The sequence below is a fragment of the Lithobates pipiens genome, unplaced genomic scaffold (assembly GCF_037356315.1).
Source record: "Lithobates pipiens isolate NorthernLeopardFrog02 unplaced genomic scaffold, aLitPip1_a1.2 Scaffold_8, whole genome shotgun sequence".
NCBI lineage: Eukaryota > Metazoa > Chordata > Amphibia > Anura > Ranidae > Lithobates > Lithobates pipiens.
The window spans coordinates 139,034,214-139,053,492 of record NW_027507903.1 but is presented as its reverse complement, the minus strand read 5'-3'; the positions used below and the strand labels follow the sequence as shown (position 1 = coordinate 139,053,492).

The 19,279-nt window shown below is 47.1% G+C and overlaps 1 protein-coding gene across 3 annotated transcripts in view; it reads right to left on the bottom strand.

Annotated features, from left to right (window-relative positions):
* The window catches only part of IL15RA (interleukin 15 receptor subunit alpha), a 214,716-nt gene that overhangs the window by 144,884 nt on the left and 50,553 nt on the right, over window positions 1-19,279 (bottom strand). Inside the window, exon 2 of one of the 3 annotated variants that reach the window (XM_077473413.1) lies at window positions 8,199-8,281. The exons of the other annotated variants lie outside the window; for them this stretch is intronic. The gene's annotated coding sequence lies outside the window, so the exon portion shown is untranslated. The remainder of the gene's footprint in view (window positions 1-8,198; window positions 8,282-19,279) is intronic. 3 annotated transcript variants of the gene reach the window in all.

Here is a 19,279-nt window from a genome sequence, read left to right as displayed (position 1 = left end):
TCAATAATGTCAGTGGGAGAAATAATGCCCCTTCACTGATGTCAGTGGAAGATATAGTGTTCCATCGGTGTCAGTGGGGTCAACAGTACCCCAGCTTTGGGTAATATTAGCTGCAATCAAAATCTTCAGTACTTTTTTTTAAAGCTGAACTCTGTAAAGATTGAAGATAATGCATAAATACCGCATAAAGCATACCTTATGCAGAATCTTCCTTGTGTTCTCTTTAGTCTGTTCCATTCACTTCTTGCACTTCCTAAAAATGTTACCTCAGTGAGGTCCTAGGATGCTGACCTCCAGTTCAGGTGAACAGCCATACCAGCAGCCCAGTCGTGGAGTTCAGCTTTAATATGCTCATTGTAATTTTTCCAAATCTAATTTTTCAAATCAAATTCAAAATCACGCCACTGCTCCAAACCTACACCTCTTAATGACCATAGACCATCCAGGTGCTGCAGTGGCCTAGTGTGGGTTGTTAGCGCCCGTGGCAAGGCAAGTAATCTGTGCCCCCAACCTGTGGACTTTTAGCACAACCCCCCCCCCCCCCTGCGTCCTTCCCACTAGTACAATATTAAACCCCTTACCTAAACACCCCTTAAATAAGGGTTCACACATGTCCGGCTGCCGTTTTCCATCCGGAGTCCATGCGTTCCTGTTCACCGGTTCAGGTGCCATTCTGGTGCAAATTTTTGCCTGAATTTGCATCTGAACTGGACCCAGAAACGCACATTGCGCTTTTCAAAACCACACTGTGACCATTCTGGACATATGTGAACTGGCTCCATTGAGAGCCGGTCACATTCACATGTTATAAGACATATAGAGCCGGTCACATGTTTATGAGATTCAGTTATAAACACATACAATTCGCATATATGTAAACCCAGCCTAAATGGCATGGGTGCATGTCTACAAACTGGGTGTCTTTCTAAATGGTTGGAACCCGGGAAAATAGTAAACCTCAATTTTATAAAATCTAGCCCACAGACTTCCACAACTTCATTGCTGTTGTGGGATTTGCATTGCAACACTGATCTTCTGATCACCGCTGCAATGCTTTACAGGCTTCAAAGGAAAAAAATATTAAATGCGCATTATTTTACCTGAAAAAATGTGCATTTATTTCTAAAATGTAAACTTATTCTTTAACCACCTCTTCCTCCAGACTGGGCTCACACTCACAGTAAGTGCCAGTAGGTGGCACCTCCCTTTATGCATGCCTGTTGTCCCCCTCTTCAAACATGGCCTGCGAAGTAGTGAATTCCTGCCTAGTTGGTGTATGTGTATTGACAAAGGAAAGTAGTAATACAGAATATTAAAATAAAATAAATAAAGATTACAAGGATAAATGAATGATGCTGCTGCAGTCACAAATGTGTTCCCACCGCGTAAAGACTTAATAATATAAGGTGTGCTGCTCTGCAGATCAATGCGCAAAACAAAAGTTACTACCATAGGCATGCGCACAGGATGTGTCAGATGTGCCTGATCACTCTGTTTTGTTAAAATTTTCTCTGCTGCTTGACTGCAGAAAAAGGCACTGAGGAATCATTGTCCCCAGTCCCATTCTCTGTCTCAAAAGTGACACATCAGGGATCTGTTTAGACCCCTGATATTCCACCAAAGCCCCCCAACGGGGCTCCTAACAAACTGTAAAAAAATATAAGAATAACAAATGATTGTAAAAAATAAAAAAAAGGTAAGTAATAATAAAATAAATAATATAAAAAATATCAAATAAAATAAATAAATAAATAAATAAAAACTACTATCACCAATACTGTCACCAATACTGGACACTGTCCACTGCCCTCCTGCTATCAGGGGTAGGCAACCTTTGAGGGGTGGAGATCTACCTGAACAACATAAAGAGAGCAAAAATCACTGATGATCGGCACCCCCCCCCCCCTTTTTTTAAGACATTAATTAACAAAGCCTAACTAAATATTAAGGAAAACTAACTATAAAAGGTATAATAAAACAAATGTCACAGTAAAAATATAAACTTGCCTACCTTAAAAGGGGACAGTGTCAGTCAGGCAGTTGACAGTGGCAGTAGGGCAGTGGCTGGTGTCAGTAGGGCAGTGACTGGTGTCAGAGTAGGGCAGGTGGTAGTAACAGTAGGGCAGTGGCTGGTGGCAGTAGGGCAGGTGAGAGTGGCAGTAAGGCAGGTGACAGTGGCAGTGGGGCAGTAGCTGGTGACAGTAGGGAAGATGACAGTGGCAGTAAGGCAGTGGCTGGGGGCAGTAGGACAGGTGACAGTGGTAGTGGCTGGTGATAGTAGGGCAGGTGACAGTGGCAGCAGGGCAGTGGCTGGTGGCAGTAGGGCAGTGGTTGGTGTCAGTAGGGCAGGTGGCAGTGCCAGTAGGGCAGTGGCTGGCAGGTGACAGGGGCAGTAGGGCAGTGAATGGTGCTCATTTCACAATTTCACATCACCCCTTTCCGCACAGTAGTGCCCTCTGCTGTCCGTCCCCCCCCCACAGCAATGTGCTCGCCTCTTTACATCACCTACTACCCCCCCCCCCAACAACACAGCAGTTTTCGATGTCAGTGCAGCAGTGGAATAATTTTCCTACCTAGTACCTACACAGGTATACACAGATCAGAAGAAGGACACATCACAGCTCTGGACAGAGGGCGGTAGTCAGAGATTTCCGAGATAACTTTCCATATTAACAATCTGGTGAATGGTTGCTAGGGCCACCTAGCAACCAATCACCTGCCGGCTAACTTGAAAAGTTAAGTTGGCCAGCTCTCGCCCACCGTTCTGAGCTGTGCTACCTGCCGATTTCTGCTGTGCTCGCTGCGAGGAGAGATAAGTGCAGTGGAGGAACCTGAAGAGGTGTGGGGGTCGGCAAAGCAGAGGCGTTTTGACGATCTACCTGTCACTCACACATGATCGATGGGTTGCCGGCCCCCCCGCATATGATATACACAAAATGAATGTCAAAAATCTGTTGTACAATCCATAGACCTCCTGTCCACCAGGGACACTCCAGCTGTTCAAATACTTTTGATCCTCATGGCACTGGTCCCTTTAAGATTTGTTATACTAATAGGTTTGTGCATGTTAGAAAAAAAAGGCATAAAAAGCCACCCATTGTGTAGTAGGATAAAAACTCTGGTTTTATTAACCACAAATTTGCACTTACACAATAAAAATAGAGAAAATGGTTCAAAAAAGGTTAAGAGAATCAGGCTGTACACACATCTACGCCACTTTCCGATCCGTGACTGCCTCTGCCATGGCCTAACATGCACAAACCTATGAGTAACCAAAAAAGAAGCTGCCCTGGTAGTGAATGAAATAGGCAAAAAATCTAAAAATAAACCTGTTGGTTAGGTTAACAAATAAAATGAAAACCCTACAATATTGAACTAAAAAAGGTGATCAAAAATACATATGTGGCTAAATGCAGTAAACAAGTAAATCCTGTGAGGAGTAACCTGTTGAGTGAAACAAAGATAACCAATTCAACAAAAAGTGAATGTCATGAATATTACAATAATTGTATGTGAGCCAACAAATACAACAGAACAATTAAAAACATGTACAAGCTATCACGTGGCAACAGGTTCAGTTAGCCTCTGGAGACATAACAGCAACCTAAGGGCTCTTTTACAGGGATGTGTCCATGTACGGAGCCCACTCTGCTTAGCGGGGGGATCGCTCAGTCGATCCCCACTGAGAAGGAAGATGTCAGGTCGGTCTCTGCACACTGTGCAGGGGCCGACCTGTCAGAGTGCCACTCTCCCCAATGGGGGATCGGATGAGGACGGACCGCAAAGTCCGTTGTCACCCAATCCGATCCTCAGATGGATGGAAAAGTAGGTTTTTCCTCCGTCACACTTTTTCGGATCGGAGCTGGTCGGATGTCAGCGGACTTGTCACCGCTGATATCCGACGTTCCATAGAGGTCTATGAAGAGTCCGTTCAGGTCCGCCTAAAAAACTGACAGGCGAACCTGAACGGATCGTTCATGTGAAAGAGGCCTTAAGATACTAACAAAGTTCTTCAGGAACGCTCGGCTTGCTAACCACTGGAGGTGTCGGGAGGCCTTAAAGGCCCTGGCTGGGTATTAGCAACAAGCTGTGACAGCTTGTACAGCTGGTAAGCCTTCGATTTATGTGGTGGTGGATTCACGGTGTCCTTTGAATAGTGAAGATCCCTCACAGGGTGTTTCAACATTCACTCCCTGCTTTTTATTTAAGGTTTACACGTTTTTAATTTTTCTGCTGTATTTGTTGGCTCACTTACCATTATTGTAATATTCATGACATTCACTTTTTGGTGAAATGGTTATCTTTGTTTCACTCAACAGGTTACACCCCACAGGATTCACTTGTTTATTGCATTTAACCACATCTGTATTTTTGATCACCTTTTTTAGTTCAATATTGTAGGGTTTTCATTTTATTTGTTAACCTAGCCAAAAGGTTTACTTGCTCACTAGATCACTTTTTTGCCTATTTCATTCACTACCAGAGCAGCTTATTTTTAGCTTTCTTATTTGTTTGGTGTGTATTTCTCTTTTTTTTTTCAGTTATTCTACCAGCGCAGTTTTTTTCTTTAACATTTTACAAACGTATGAGTATCGGAGACCTTCAAGGGACCACTGCCACGAGGCTCAAGAGTATCTGAAGTACCAGCTGGAGCGTCTTTGGTGGACAGGAGGTCTATGGATTATACAACAGCTTTTTGACAGTCATTTTGTGTATATCATATATAGCAAGCTAAGAGTGTAGTGAGCACAGAGATGACAAATGAGTACAGCACTGAAATCATGAGAAGGAAAGCTGATGATGATACAGTTCACAAACTGCTTGTTGCTTACTAGATTCCTGAGTCCATGTGGTCCACATGGACTCAGGAATCTAGTAAACAACAAGCAGTTTGCAGAACTGTAACAATATAGGAGGACCCAGTGACCAGTCCCCCAACCTCTCCCTCGGAATTCTATGTCACAGCCCCTGCTGAGCCTGCTTGTCTCCAGACAACTTGGCCCCGACTCGGCAGTGCACCACCACCACTCACCTGGTAGTAGTCTTTTTGTCTCCCATGCTGAGTGTGTAAGGGGATCCAGAGCCTGCCCCAACCAGAGGTTAGACCCGGATAGTGAAGTGGAAGCGTTGACCGTGATCACTCGCCAAAGCCAGCTCTGTCTCCCGTGACCCAGTTCCAGTTGGATCACAGGACGGAGTGCTCCCATGTGCCTCCTGCATGTGACCCAGTTCATCGAATCACAAGGAGCACCTGTTGCTGGGCCCGGACAGCCGTAGAGAATCAGGCAGGCAGCGTGAGTAGCAGCACAGTTCATAGAGAGAGGCAGGGGAGGAGCACAGTCACTGCAATACTTGGGATTGCGGGCATGGCGGAAGTCAAGATGGCGGGAAATTTCTGCTCCAATCTAGATGATGCTCCTGGGGCCACAACCCACCAGCCCCCCCCTCCCCCATGCTACCCCACTGAGGTGCTGGCCCATGGAGCTTATCTCTTTTCCAACATAAAAATATAGGAAGATTAAGAGTTGTACTTAGTACTTAGCTCCTTTTTGATATTTAATTTTTTTGGAAGCATCTTTTACCTACTCTATCCTTGTGAGCATGCCCATTGGGATGAAACGCATTTGCTTCTCATGAGTGTGTTTTTTTGAGTGGAGACTATACATATGCAATTACTTTATCATCGGCAGGGATGGGATAAAGAAAAAGCTAACGTCTGTCTATTCGTTCTACAATGTGGTATTCATAAGCAGACCAGCTTCCAGATATTGCATCATAAGTGACATACAGAGACAACACTGTTAGCATCATGTCTTTTTATCTAGCATTCTAAAGGCTTTTTTTCCCTTAAATTAACAAACATGTTATACTTACCCTTCTGTGCTATGGTATTGTACAGAGCGGTCCCGATTCTCCTCTTCTGGGGTCTCCTGGGACACTCATGGCTCCTCTTCTTCTCTGTCTGCCCCCATAGCAAGCTGCTTGATACTGAGCAGGGCTTCAGCAATCCCCTCAACATAAACTGGCAGACTAATGCCTTGTCCAACGGAAAATGTTTGATGGGAGCCTTTTGTCGGAAATTCCGACCGTGTGTAGGCTCCATTGGACAGTTTCCATCGGAATTTCCGTCGCACAAGATTTGAGATCTGGTTCTCAAATTTTCCAACAACAAAATCTGTTTGCATAAATTCCAATCTTGTGTACACAATTCCATTGCACAAAGTGCCCTGCATGCTCAGAATAAATAACGAGACGGATGGGCTCGGTCTGGTAAAACTAGCAGTCGTAATGGAGATAGCATATTCATCATGCTCTTCTTCTTTAGAATGCTAGTCAAATGAAGTTGTTTTGCTGCTCATATTCACACAGAGTTCTCACTAACTGATTTCTTTATTATTTCTCGTGATCTCATGAATAATATTAATTTAGTTTTTCATCACATCTCCATAATAACGTTTATAATTTTTTTTTTTGTTTTTTTATCAAGATCTGCATTTTTTTTCTAGTGCTCTCCATAATATTATTTCTTGTTTTGTGTGTCAAGTTACCACAATACCATTATTATCTTGTATTTTTAAACCTCAAGGAGGTCGGTTGGTGTTGGTGTCCCTTAACAAGTTAATTTGAACTTGTATTTTTGAAATGTACCTGCCTACTCATAAACAAACTGTCCTTTTTGAAGTAGAACACATAGGCAAGTATTTCTGAAAAATAAATAGCCATTTATTCTGGGACATAACAAAATAAAGAGGAAGGCAATGCTGGAGAAACTGGTGAAATTTGCAAAATTGGCAATACAGATGAAAGTCATTGAAAAAAAACAGCATGGGGATTCCTCCCAGTCCATTACCAGGCCCTTTGGGTCTGGTATGAATATTAAGGGGAACCCCGAACCAAAAGTCCTTTAATAAAAACAAAACAAAGAAAAAATTCCACCGATGTAATCCTTCTACGATCCATGAACGATACAGCCTCCTCCATAGGAGCTGCCCGGCAGAATGACGTGCGACTCGGGTGACAGTTCTTAAATAACCGAAGACGGGGCCACCTGTGACATGTGGATGAATGACCCCGCCCCCCTCTGATGCAAGGAGGAATGCTGGGGTTACCCAGTGACATGTATGGGTGACCCCGCCCCCTCTGACGCATCACGAGAAACCCCCTTTGTGTCAAAAACATGCGCCACTATACAGGCATACTATAGACACCCCCCCCAGGTATGATATTTAAAGGAATATTTAACTTTTATTGTTTCACTTTAAGCATTATTAAAATCACTGCTCCCGAAAAAACAGCCTTTTTTAAAACTTTTTTTTTGCATTGATACATGTGCCCTGGGGCAGGGTCCTCAAACCCTTTTTATGACAATAACTTGCATATTATCCTTTTAAAATTAGCACTTTTGATTTTTCACGTTCGAGTCCCATAGACTTTAACGGTGTTCACGTGTTCAAACAAATTTTTTGCCTGTTCACATGTTCTGGATGCGAACAGGGGGGTGTTTGGCTCATCTCCAGCCTCAATCTATAAGCTGTATAGGCCACTGATGCACCAAGTTAAAATTGTACCTTCGTTATAACGATCGTCGCTTCCGTTACTCCATCCTCTGCTCACAGATCGTAGGTACGACACACGCGTGTTCCGCTTTATATACACTGCGCATGTGTGAAACTCTGCCCGTCCCTGGCGTTCTTTCTAGTCTATTCCCCGCCCCTTGTCTTTCGGGGCAGTGGGAGAGCACATGACAGAGAGACAACAGGTGCAAATGCAAAAGGCCGGAGCCCTGAACCTCCCAATCCCTGATGAGATTGAAGGCCTCAATTATGGCCTTTATAGAGACAGCAGAGGGATAACTTCCTTAATATGCTGCTTCACCTTTAATGTCCAATCAGCAAGCTGGGGGAGTGTACAGGACCTTATTTTGTGCTGCAGGAGCAATGGAAGTCCCAGACCTGGTTAAAAAAAAATCCTGACTGTACAGAATCACAAATTGCACTTATTTTTATTCATCTTATGGCTTGGAATTTAGCTTACTTTTAAACGTGGATATGGTGTGTACAGTATAGAATGCCGCTTCAGTGAAACTTGAGGTTTTCAGATTAGGTTCTTAACTTTTACAAAATAATGATGTTCTGATGTGCAGAAATGTGTGCAAAATGTGGTACTTTTGATATAAAAAGCTTGATATTTTTACTTACCACTATTTTAAAGTTCTATTATTGCAGTGCGTGACATTTTGTAAATACTGTAGCTTGTCCTCTTGACTGTACAGCAGTATCACCTGGCAAAGTATAAAGACAACTCTCAGCAAACTGCTCAGAGTAATGTTTTCAAGCCTGAAACAGAAATATCTTTAATAACCCAAATAAATGAGAAATAGGAGTAGCATCTCCATGCACTGCTCAGATAGGACTTTGCCCCATTCACACCTGAGCATAGCGTCTTCAGGCAGAAAGTCACGCAATTTTGCCACTATTTTGCCGCATTTTTACCGCATTTTGTCACGATTTTGACATGTTTTTGTTGCAGGTCAAAAGGTCACCAATGTAAAAAGCAGAAAATCTGCCCTAAAAAGTTCCAGAACTTGTTTGAGCTTCAGGCGTTTTGAAGCTTCTGGCTTCAGGCGTTTTGGAGTGGAGATGTGAACCATCTCCATAGAGAATAATAGATTTTTTCCCCTCCAGCGTTTTGTAGCTTCAGGCTTCAAGCTACAAAACACTCAGGTGTGAATGGGGCCAATTACACTTCAGCAGTATTTAATACCAATTCAATTCAATGTTATTTAAGCAAGGTGTTCAGCAAAAAAAGTTTATAAAGTAAACTGAATGACCAGTCTGCTAAAGCACTATGTATCAAAAAGAACTGCCACTGCATGTGGTCACGGTGTTAGGAATAGATCATTTACTTATTGGTGTTGAGGCTCCAATATCAACATTATACAAAGTGAAGCTATCCATATTCACTCTGACAAAATTGATATGACTGGAAGCTAACCAAAATTTGAGGAAACTCCATGTTTACTCAATTAAACTCTTTGAGGTCTGCTTGTTTTAGCCAAATTATATAGCAATGGTGTATTGTACACTTTTGATCATCTAAGGGTTACTTATAATTTAGTACTCAGTCTTTTATAAATATTTGCAACTATGACATACAGTGGTTACGCAATTTGGCTCCCAAATGTTTTCTCATTACTCAATTAAAGTTCCTGCAAAAAGAAAATTACAAATACTGCAGCTGCTGACTTTTAAAATAAGGACACTTACCTGTCCAGGATGCCTGAGATGTCCTCACCCAAAGCTGACCCATTCCTCGGCTTGGGGTGGAGGTGTCGGCATCCTAAGTAAGATCAGGAAGCGAAGCCTTACGGTTTCACGGCCTGTCTCCCTACTGCGCATGCGCGAGTCACGATGCACGTTCTGACTGATCTCTGCTGTCTTCTGGGACCTGTGTGTCCTCCAGAAGACAGCGGGGGGCGGAGGAGGGGGCTGGACATGGCTTAGGTCGACACGGATACTGTCGCAATCTTTCACCAGGGGTAGAAGCCAACACCTGTATTAGACAGGTATCTGCTCTAGTGATGGACGAACTTCCGACGGGACGTTTCGCGAACGCGAAACGCGAACGGACACAAACGTTCGCGAAAACGACCGTTCGCCGCGGGCTCCATTGACTTCAATGGGAGGCGAATTTCGCAAACCTTTAGGTCGAATTTGCGGCCACGGGGTAATTATTAGGGGGTAGCACGTAGTCCCACCACCTGGACAATAGCATAATACATGTATGAGGTGAATTTGGGATCGATAACTACAAGCATTTTTTTTTTATTTGGGAAATTGTTCTGACAATTCAGGACTATGGAGCTAATGAAGGCAATGGAGGAGAGGGAAGGTCAGGGACCAGGGTAGGCAAACAAGAGGGTGCAGGAGATACAGAGCACTGACAGCAGCACCGTAATACAGAGCACTGACATCAGCACCGTGACATACAGCGCTGACAGCAGCTCCGTGACATACAGCGCTGACAGCAGCTCCGTGACATACAGCGCTGACAGCAGCTCCGTGACATACAGCGCTGACAGCAGCTCCGTGACATACAGCGCTGACAGCAGCTCCGTGACATACAGCGCTGACAGCAGCACCGTGACATACAGCGCTGACAGCAGCTCCGTGACATACAGCGCTGACAGCAGCTCCGTGACATACAGCGCTGACAGCAGCTCCGTGACATACAGCACTGACAGCAGCTCCGTGACATACAGCGCTGACAGCAGCTCCGTGACATACAGCGCTGACAGCAGCACCGTGACATACAGCGCTGACAGCAGCTCCGTGACATACAGCGCTGACAGCAGCTCCGTGACATACAGCGCTGACAGCAGCTCCGTGACATACAGCGCTGACAGCAGCTCCGTGACATACAGCGCTGACAGCAGCTCCGTGACATACAGCGCTGACAGCAGCTCCGTGACATACAGCGCTGACAGCAGCTCCGTGACATACAGCGCTGACAGCAGCTCCGTGACATACAGCGCTGACAGCAGCTCCGTGACATACAGCGCTGACAGCAGCTCCGTGACATACAGCGCTGACAGCAGCACCGTAAGCAGCCCCAGGAGGAAGTCAGCACAGCACAGGGATGGTGTGATCCCCTCATAATAAGAACCCCCAGGAGGAAGTCAGCACAGCACAGGGATGGTGGGAGCCCCTCATAATAAGAACACCCAGGAGGAAGTCAGCACAGCACAGGGATGGTGGGAACCCCTCATAATAAGCAGCCCCAGTAGAAATATGACACCGCTCAACCTCTTCAAAGAGGAGGGTAGGGGCATATAGTACGGTGTGCTTTTTTGGGTCAGGGAAGTGAGCCAAATGAATTAAGAAGGTCTGTGTGCTTGATTCCAAAAATTGTTTATAGACATATACATGGTCTACTGATCACATGTGTTGAATTCCTCCGAGATCCATGCCTCATTCATTTTTAGAAATGTGAGGTAGTTAACACTGTGGTGAGCTAGGCGAGTACGCTTATCGGTCACAATCCCCCCTGCTGCGCTGAACGTCCTTTCGGACAGGACACTGGATGAGGGGCAAGCCAACAGTTCGATTGCAAATTGGGCAAGCTCTGGCCAGAGGTCAAGCCTGCCCACCCAGTAGTCTAGGGGTTCATCACTCCTCAGAGCGTCCACATCGGCCGTTAACCCAATGTAGTCGGACACCTGACGGTCTAGGCGTTCCCTGATGCTGGATCCGGATGACACCTGTCGATGGGTCGGCTGAAAGAATGACCTCATATCCGAAGTCACCAACACATCTTCAAACCGGCCTCTTCTTGCAGGCGCTGTTGGATTGGTACCCGCAAATCCTTCTCTGGGAGTGGGAATTGCTCCTCTGCCAGCGCACGCAAAAGCAGAATGCAGCATTTCTCGAAGCAAGGCCTGGAAGTGCTGCATTCTGACAGCCCTCTGCGACGGCGGTAACATTTCCGCCATTTTGTGTTTGTACCGGGGGTCTAAGTACGTTGCCACCCAGTACTGGTCCTTGACCCTCATGCTTTTTATACGGGGGTCCCTATTAAAACACTGGAGCATGAAGGCCCCCATTTGCACTAAAGTGGAAGCGGTGTGGTGGCCTGGCTCCTGCTCATCATCCAGGATAATGTCGTCCTCTTCATTCTCCTCTCCCCATCCTCGCACAACAGGGATCCCAGAAAGGTTTAAAGCATGCTCTTCTTGCTCCTGCTCATCCGCCCCGGCACCATCCTCCTCTGACTCCTCATCAGACTCCTGTTGTTGACTTGTCTCAGATAGAGTAGCCCCCCCTGGGAATTCATCCAGCATTGCGACTTCCTCATCTTCCCGCTCCTGCTCCTCCACAGCCTGATCAATGACACGACGCAATGCACGCTCCAGAAAGAAGGCATAAGGTACCATGTCACTGATGGCGCCATGGCTGCGACTGACCAGTTTGGTGATCTCCTCAAATGGCCGCAGAAGTCTGCATGTGTCGCGCATGAGCAGCCACTGGCGCGGTGAAAAAAAACCCAGCTCCCCAGAACCGTTTCTTTCGCAGAGTTCATACAGGTAGACGTTAACTGCACGTTTCTGCTGGAGCAGCCTATCAAGCATATAGAAGGTTGAGTTCCATCGCGTCGGGCAATCGCAAATAAGACGTCTGACCGGCAGATGGTGTCGCCGCTGAATGTCAGCAAGGCGAGCCATGGCCGTGTAAGATCTTCTGAAATGGGCCGAGATTTTCCTTGCCTGCCGCAAGATGTCCTGGACCCCAGGGTATTTGACAAGGAATCGCTGCACGACCAAGTTTAAGACGTGTGCCATGCACGGCACGTGCGTGATTTTGCCCTGTTTCAATGCGCTAAGCAGATTGGCACCGTTGTCACACACCACTTTACCAACTGTCAAATTGAGCGGTGTTAGCCACTCATCTGCCTGTGAACGCAAAGCTGAAAGGAGTGCCGGGCCAGTGTGGCTCTTTGCTTCCAGGCACAACAGACGCAGCACGGCATGGCAACGTCTCACCTGGCATGTGGAATAGGTTCTGGGGAGCTTGGGCGGTGCAGTGGAAGAGACGCTAGCAGCGGAAAAGGAGGAGGCAGCTGAGGAGGAGAGGGAGGAGGATGGAGTAGGAGGAGGAGAAGAAGAGTCAGGCCTGCATGCAATCCGTGGCGGTAAAACCAAATCTACACGGGTGCCACGGGTTACATGCTTGACGGCCGTCAGAAGGTTCACCCAGTGGGCAGTAAAACTGATATACCTTCCCTGCCCGTGTTTGCTAGACCACGTGTCTGTGGTCAGATGTATCTTGGCACCGACACTGTGTGCCAGAGATACATTCACTTGCCGCTGAACATGGCCATATAGCTCTGGGATGCCCTTCTCTGAGAAATACTTCCTTCCTGGGACCTTCCATTGTGGTGTTCCAATGGCCACAAATTTGCGAAAGGCCTCCGAGTCCACCAGTTTATATGGCAGTAGTTGGCGGGCTATGAGTTCTGACAAGCCAGCCGCCAACCGTTGGGCAAGAGGGTTATCCGGCGTCATCATTTTTTTACGCTCAAACATTAGGCCCACGGAAGCCTGCCTTTTTGCAGAAAAATGTGAGCTTGGCGTGATGGAAGGTGGAGTGGAGGACAATTGTGAGGAGAGAGGAGAAGGAGAAGTAGAAGACGAGGCTGGACGGTGAGAGCCTGCAGTGTGGCTTTGTGTGTTCCGTTGCTCCCACTGGGCTCGGTGATGGCTGCTCATGTGCCTTCTTAAGGCGGTCGTCCCTAGGTGAGTATTGGGCTTACCGCGACTAACGCGTTGACTGCAAAGATTGCAGATGGCAACGCTATTGTCAGCAGCGGACACGTTAAAAAAAGCCCACACTGCGGAGCCATGTGCCGGTGTCCTGGGAGCGCCAGATGTGACCGTACATGGTCGATGACTCGCTCCTGATACATTTGCAGTCTGCTTTGTCCCTGCTGTGCAATGTAAGTCATTGCTGCTTCTCCTCCCTATCTGCTGGTCCATATCTCCCTCTGAACTCCCCTCCTCTTCCTCTCTTGTGGGCACCCACGTGACATCACTAGACACGTCATCATCAACGTCACCTTCCCCACCGCTATAAGTAGAGTAGGCAGCAACACCGGGGACCAACCTCCTCCTTGGGCTGATCTGGGTACTGGCGTCAGACTGCTGAGTAGCGCTTGTTGCTACCTCCTCTTCCTGATCCAATACCAAGAGTGGCTGCGCATCAGAAATGTCCTCTTGATATGGATCGGAAAATAATTCCAGTGACTCAAGCGGAAGGTATGTGGTGGTGGTGGTGGTGGTCGTGTTGTTGGTGGTAGTGTCTTTGGGGGTGCACATAGCAGAGAGTGAAGAAGAGGGTGCAGATCGAGAGGATGAGGAGGGTGCAGAAGAGTAAGGCTGAGCGAGCCACTCAACCAAGTCTGGTGCATCCTTTAAAGTAATTGAACGCACCTTCTGCAACTTCCCACTTTGGCTCAAGCCTGTTGCTCCTGCCCTACCCCTACCACCCCTGCGGAAGGGCCTGCCTCTTCCTCTGCATGTCATTTTTTAAATGACCCTGTGACAAAACTCTTAGTCCCTATACCGCTGAAGGACTGCTGCAGTATAGGTGAGCGGTCAGCAGTGGTGCACGTCAACCCTATCTATTGTGGACCGATAGCGGTCCTTACAGAACAGCAGACTGTACCGCACTCAAGCCTATGTACCGTAGCACCCTATACCAAGTTACCAGTCCTTATAAGAACTTTTGTGGACCAAGCAGGTTGTGTATTAGTGTTTAGCAGACTGTACGTCAGTCCCTATACCGCTGAAGGACTGCTGCAGTATAGGGCAGCGGTCAGCAGTGGTGCACGTCAACCCTATCTATTGTGGACCGATAGCGGTCCTTACAGAACAGCAGACTGTACCGCACTCAAGCCTATGTACCGTAGCACCCTATACCAAGTTACCAGTCCTTATAAGAACTTTTGTGGACCAAGCAGGTTGTGTATTAGTGTTTAGCAGACTGTACGTCAGTCCCTATACCGCTGAAGGACTGCTGCAGTATAGGGCAGCGGTCAGCAGTGGTGCACGTCAACCCTATCTATTGTGGACCGATAGCGGTCCTTACAGAACAGCAGACTGTACCGCACTCAAGCCTATGTACCGTAGCACCCTATACCAAGTTACCAGTCCTTATAAGAACTTTTGTGGACCAAGCAGGTTGTGTATTAGTGTTTAGCAGACTGTACGTCAGTCCCTATACCGCTGAAGGACTGCTGCAGTATAGGGCAGCGGTCAGCAGTGGTGCACGTCAACCCTATCTATTGTGGACCGATAGCGGTCCTTACAGAACAGCAGACTGTACCGCACTCAAGCCTATGTACCGTAGCACCCTATACCAAGTTACCAGTCCTTATAAGAACTTTTGTGGAACAAGCAGGTTGTGTGTTAGTGATTAGCAGACTGTACGTCAGTCCCTATACCGCTGAAGGACTGCTGCAGTATAGGTGAGCGGTCAGCAGTGGTGCACGTCAACCCTATCTATTGTGGACCGATAGCGGTCCTTACAGAACAGCAGACTGTACCGCACTCAAGCCTATGTACCGTAGCACCCTATACCAAGTTACCAGTCCTTATAAGAACTTTTGTGGACCAAGCAGGTTGTGTATTAGTGTTTAGCAGACTGTACGTCAGTCCCTATACCGCTGAAGGACTGCTGCAGTATAGGGCAGCGGTCAGCAGTGGTGCACGTCAACCCTATCTATTGTGGACCGATAGCGGTCCTTACAGAACAGCAGACTGTACCGCACTCAAGCCTATGTACCGTAGCACCCTATACCAAGTTACCAGTCCTTATAAGAACTTTTGTGGACCAAGCAGGTTGTGTATTAGTGTTTAGCAGACTGTACGTCAGTCCCTATACCGCTGAAGGACTGCTGCAGTATAGGGCAGCGGTCAGCAGTGGTGCACGTCAACCCTATCTATTGTGGACCGATAGCGGTCCTTACAGAACAGCAGACTGTACCGCACTCAAGCCTATGTACCGTAGCACCCTATACCAAGTTACCAGTCCTTATAAGAACTTTTGTGGACCAAGCAGGTTGTGTATTAGTGTTTAGCAGACTGTACGTCAGTCCCTATACCGCTGAAGGACTGCTGCAGTATAGGGCAGCGGTCAGCAGTGGTGCACGTCAACCCTATCTATTGTGGACCGATAGCGGTCCTTACAGAACAGCAGACTGTACCGCACTCAAGCCTATGTACCGTAGCACCCTATACCAAGTTACCAGTCCTTATAAGAACTTTTGTGGAACAAGCAGGTTGTGTGTTAGTGATTAGCAGACTGTACGTCAGTCCCTATACCAATGAAGGACTGCTGCAGTATAGGGCAGCGGTCAGCAGTAGTGCACGGCAACCCTATGTATTGTGGACCGATAGCGGTCCTTACAGAACAGCAGACTGTAACGCACTCAGGCCTATGTACCGTAGCACCCTATACCAAGTTACCAGTCCTTATAAGAACTTTTGTGGACCAAGCAGGTTGTGTGTTAGTGATTAGCAGACTGTACGTCAGTCCCTATACCAATGAAGGACTGCTGCAGTATAGGGCAGCGGTCAGCAGTAGTGCACGGCAACCCTATGTATTGTGGACCGATAGCGGTCCTTACAGAACAGCAGACTGTACTGCACTCAGGCCTATGTACCGTAGCACCCTATACCAAGTTACCAGTCCTTATAAAAACTTTTGTGGACCAAGCAGGTTGTGTGTTAGTGTTTAGCAGACTGTGCGTCAGTCCCTATACCGCTGAAGGACTGCTGCAGTATAGGGCAGCGGTCAGCAGTAGTGCACGGCAACCCTATGTATTGTGGACCGATAGCGGTCCTTACAGAACAGCAGACTGTAACGCACTCAGGCCTATGTACCGTAGCACCCTATACCAAGTTACCAGTCCTTATAAGAACTTTTGTGGACCAAGCAGGTTGTGTGTTAGTGATTAGCAGACTGTACGTCAGTCCCTATACCAATGAAGGACTGCTGCAGTATAGGGCAGCGGTCAGCAGTAGTGCACGGCAACCCTATGTATTGTGGACCGATAGCGGTCCTTACAGAACAGCAGACTGTAACGCACTCAGGCCTATGTACCGTAGCACCCTATACCAAGTTACCAGTCCTTATAAAAACTTTTGTGGACCAAGCAGGTTGTGTGTTAGTGTTTAGCAGACTGTGCGTCAGTCCCTATACCGCTGAAGGACTGCTGCAGTATAGGGCAGCGGTCAGCAGTAGTGCACGGCAACCCTATGTATTGTGGACCGATAGCGGTCCTTACAGAACAGCAGACTGTAACGCACTCAGGCCTATGTACCGTAGCACCCTATACCAAGTTACCAGTCCTTATAAGAACTTTTGTGGACCAAGCAGGTTGTGTGTTAGTGATTAGCAGACTGTACGTCAGTCCCTATACCAATGAAGGACTGCTGCAGTATAGGGCAGCGGTCAGCAGTAGTGCACGGCAACCCTATGTATTGTGGACCGATAGCGGTCCTTACAGAACAGCAGACTGTAACGCACTCAGGCCTATGTACCGTAGCACCCTATACCAAGTTACCAGTCCTTATAAGAACTTTTGTGGACCAAGCAGGTTGTGTGTTAGTGATTAGCAGACTGTACGTCAGTCCCTATACCAATGAAGGACTGCTGCAGTATAGGGCAGCGGTCAGCAGTAGTGCACGGCAACCCTATGTATTGTGGACCGATAGCGGTCCTTACAGAACAGCAGACTGTAACGCACTCAGGCCTATGTACCGTAGCACCCTATACCAAGTTACCAGTCCTTATAAGAACTTTTGTGGACCAAGCAGGTTGTGTGTTAGTGATTAGCAGACTGTACGTCAGTCCCTATACCAATGAAGGACTGCTGCAGTATAGGGCAGCGGTCAGCAGTAGTGCACGGCAACCCTATGTATTGTGGACCGATAGCGGTCCTTACAGAACAGCAGACTGTACTGCACTCAGGCCTATGTACCGTAGCACCCTATACCAAGTTACCAGTCCTTATAAAAACTTTTGTGGACCAAGCAGGTTGTGTGTTAGTGTTTAGCAGACTGTGCGTCAGTCCCTATACCGCTGAAGGACTGCTGCAGTATAGGGCAGCGGTCAGCAGTAGTGCACGGCAACCCTATGTATTGTGGACCGATAGCGGTCCTTACAGAACAGCAGACTGTAACGCACTCAGGCCTATGTACCGTAGCACCCTATACCAAGTTACCAGTCCTTATAAGAACTTTTGTGGACCAAGCAGGTTGTGTGTTAGTGATTAGCAGACTGTACGTCAGTCCCTATACCAATGAAGGACTGCTGCAGTATAGGGCAGCGGTCAGCAGTAGTGCACGGCAACCCTATGTATTGTGGACCGATAGCGGTCCTTACAGAACAGCAGACTGTACTGCACTCAGGCCTATGTACCGTAGCACCCTATACCAAGTTACCAGTCCTTATAAGAACTTTTGTGGACCAAGCAGGTTGTGTGTTAGTGATTAGCAGACTGTACGTCAGTCCCTATACCAATGAAGGACTGCTGCAGTATAGGGCAGCGGTCAGCAGTAGTGCACGGCAACCCTATGTATTGTGGACCGATAGCGGTCCTTACAGAACAGCAGACTGTACTGCACTCAGGCCTATGTACCGTAGCACCCTATACCAAGTTACCAGTCCTTATAAGAACTTTTGTGGACCAAGCAGGTTGTGTATTAGTGTTTAGCAGACTGTGCGTCAGTCCCTATACCGCTGAAGGACTGCTGCAGTATAGGGCAGCGGTCAGCAGTAGTGCACGGCAACCCTATGTATTGTGGACCGATAGCGGTCCTTACAGAACAGCAGACTGTACCGCACCCAAGCCTATGTACCGTAGCACCCTAGACAGACCAAGTTACCAGTCCTGATAAAGAGCTTTGTGGAACAAGTGAGTTGTGAATGATTAGCAGACTGCAGCAGAAGGGCAGCAGTCAAGTATAATATTCTTTCTATATTTGGAAGAAAGAATATTATACGTGTACAAGCCTATTACCGTACCACTGATACCAGTCCTGAAAAGAACCTTTGTGGAACTAATAGTAACAGCAAGTCTTTAAAATTATCCTCACTGCCTGACACACTGCTTCCTGCCTGTCCCTATACAAATTGGCAAAAAAGAGTAGGCTGGAACGATTAGCTGGAACAGCTCTTTTGTGGACCTGATAGTAACAGCTAATGATGATGATGATGATGATGATGAAGAAAGACTAATCTGGCTGAGCTGTCCCTAAAATAGCAGCATACAGCGCTCTGTCCCTTTATCTAAACTGACAAAAGAAACTCAGGCTGCTGACCTAACACCTATACCAGTCCTGAAAAGAACTTTTGTGTACCAAATAGCTAGCGTTTTCTCTGTCCCTACTCCACACAGGATCCTTTCCCTACAGTGACAGAAGAAAGAATGTAAAATGGCCACCGGATCGGGTGTATTTATAGGTTAGGGGGAATGTCCAAGTGTCCATGAGCTGTCATGTCTCAATTGGTTGTCCTGTAACACATGATAAACGTGTCACGAAAGGTTAAAGTTCTTGTATACATTAAACACGTAAGTCCGCCGGGGCGAACGACGGAAAAAGGCGTTCGAACCCGCGGACGGCGAAAGTCGGAAATTCGCCGCGAAACGACCGCCGGGCGAACCGTTCGGCCATCACTAATCTGCTCCCCCTTCCCACCTGAAAGGTGCTAAATGTAAC